The sequence below is a fragment of the Lactuca saligna genome, chromosome 4, assembly GCF_052625555.1.
Source record: "Lactuca saligna cultivar CGN05327 chromosome 4, ASM5262555v1, whole genome shotgun sequence".
In the NCBI taxonomy this organism is placed as follows: domain Eukaryota; kingdom Viridiplantae; phylum Streptophyta; class Magnoliopsida; order Asterales; family Asteraceae; genus Lactuca; species Lactuca saligna.
The window spans coordinates 92,820,475-92,822,791 of NC_136420.1; the positions used below are offsets into that span (position 1 = coordinate 92,820,475).

At 41.7% G+C, this 2,317-nt stretch overlaps 1 non-coding gene across 1 annotated transcript; it reads right to left on the minus strand.

Moving 5' to 3' along the window:
• Window positions 1-398: 398 nt before the first annotated feature.
• On the minus strand, window positions 399-517 carry LOC145044788 (5S ribosomal RNA). Its single transcript, XR_013681692.1, has one exon. It is a non-coding gene; the product is annotated as a 5S ribosomal RNA (ribosomal RNA).
• Window positions 518-2,317: the final 1,800 nt, after the last annotated feature.

The window sequence follows — 2,317 nt, forward strand, 5'->3', positions numbered from 1 at the left end:
ATTCGTATTCAGAGAACTTCGTGTAGAGCTTTTCTGATCTAAATGTTTCCATGGTTTATCGTAGATGTTCTTTATGATTTCCTTCTTACTACGAGAGTAGATAAGTAAGTAATTTACAAGGACAATGACAAACTGATCCGAGTAAGAATGGTATACCCTATTCATTAAGTTAATGAATACTACGGACGTATTGGTCCTATCCGAGGGATATCACTACGGACTCGTGGCATCCACATCGAGTTTGGAAGATTGTCCTCGGGACATCCTTTACTGACATTCGTAACTGGTGATATTCGGATCATAAATCCCTTCCTAAAAGGTACATCGTTCCTTGAGGTTGGTCAACCAATTCATCTATGCAAGGCAGAAGGTAATGATTTCTACTGGAGTCTTGTCGAGGTCTTCAACACGAGGACTTCGCAGGGGGTCACCCATCCTAGTACTACTCTCGCCCAAGCATGCTTAACTGCGGAGTTCTGATGGGATCCAGTGCATTAGTGCTGGTATGATCACACCCACTAAAGTTTATCTTCTCAAAGAATAAGACCGGAGCTCTCAAAGGTGATGAGCTTGGTCTTCTCATTCCATTGTTGAGTAGTTGTTAAGTTGTCCGAACAATTCTTGTATCTCCGTCGGTGTGAGACTGTAGGGAAATCTGGTTACAGGAGTCGTATTGCGCTCTAAGTTTGTTCGCATGATGATGCGAGTACTCGTAGTCTTGGGCAGTCTTCGTTCAGAAGTTCACATTATAAGTCATACCTGGTTCATCAATCAGAGTATCGTTTATACGAGTCGTATGTAATTAATATTAAAAAGGCAGTCGAATAAATGATTCTTTTTTAAGCTCACATCCCGATGAGGAAAAGAGGTTAAAGTGGAATAAATCAATTCTAAACTTATAGAACCTTGATTATATACCACCCCTATGTATACCTTTTTCAGCGATAAATCAACTGTATGGGTCTTTGGATTGAAGTTGACGTACTGTACGAGTGGTACTTTGGGGAGGTTTTCTGAGGTTTCTTCGGAAGGATAAGAAACATGCGGTACTCTATGCATGAGTACTTCAGAGTTCCGGAATGATGATTTCGTTAGAAAAGCGATTTTGGAGAGAGAGATGTGCGTATGAAACTGGTATTGTACGGATCGAGTTGACTCAAGTCATATGGTAGTATTAGACATACTTGGAAGTGAAAACATTGGTTTTGAACATAAGGGTGTTACAGGAAAAACACCACAGTGCAACTATTAACAGAGTTACAGTACTGTTAGCGTAACTACAGGAATGCTGCTGCAAACAAGGTATACTACAAAAGGCACGTATATGAAGCACGAGAGTCCATTAACTGTCGGGATATCGCAAAAAATAAAACTCGAGTTGCACTAGTTTTAAACATGTTTTGTGGGTCTGACACAACGAAACACCTTACATATATTAACTGGGTCCAGTGTAGTTTATCCTGTGGCAGTGATCCTTAGTATCTTCCCGTCTGTGCCAGAGTTCTTTGTTATTTGACAATCCTTTTTGAGGTGTCCAGTCCCGCCACATTGATGACATATTTGGCTTGTACTAGCATTGGCAATGGGAGTGAGGTGTCGAGTCAGAGTTACGTGGACACGAGTGTTTTCTTTTTTCATCCACTTTGAAACTTTCCTTTTATGGGGTCCGGTTTTACCACTACCGTCATGTGCATGGCTGATCCCGATGTCAAGGTCTTGAGAAATGGGTCGTGTCGGTGCTCCACATCCACGGTCATGGTGTCTTACCTTGTAGCAATTGAAGCATTGCATTTCATGACACGCCCCATTATGATGAAAGTTACACTTGTTACACTTCGGAAGTTTTCCCTTGTATGGTCTGGTCGATGCTGGGACGACGGAAGTTGCTACTTGATGATGTTGTATAGCAAGTCCCTTGGATTGCTTGCGCTCCTTTCGTGCTTGGCGTTTTCTTTTGTTCTTCTCGATTTTACGGCCTTTCAAGTCCGTGACTGTTCCCATTTTTTGCCTTCCCGGATCGGTACAACGATTTGGAATTGTCGACTCCTTTGCTAGTATTGTTCGCGTCGCCAGAGTTGATGTGTGCGAGGAAAGCTGTCACAACAACTGTTACAACGGCTTGTAATGTGGCAGCATCTATATGAAGAATAGGGGTTTCATTGCCCGGTGGGCTAATACTGGATGACGACATGATTCTGAAATATGAATGAAAAGGAGTTGGTGAGCTATTACTGTTGAGCCTATATTATTTGATTTTGACTGAGAGATGAGTTATAATGCATGAAAAGTTAGTTTATACTCAGGAACGTATAAGTGA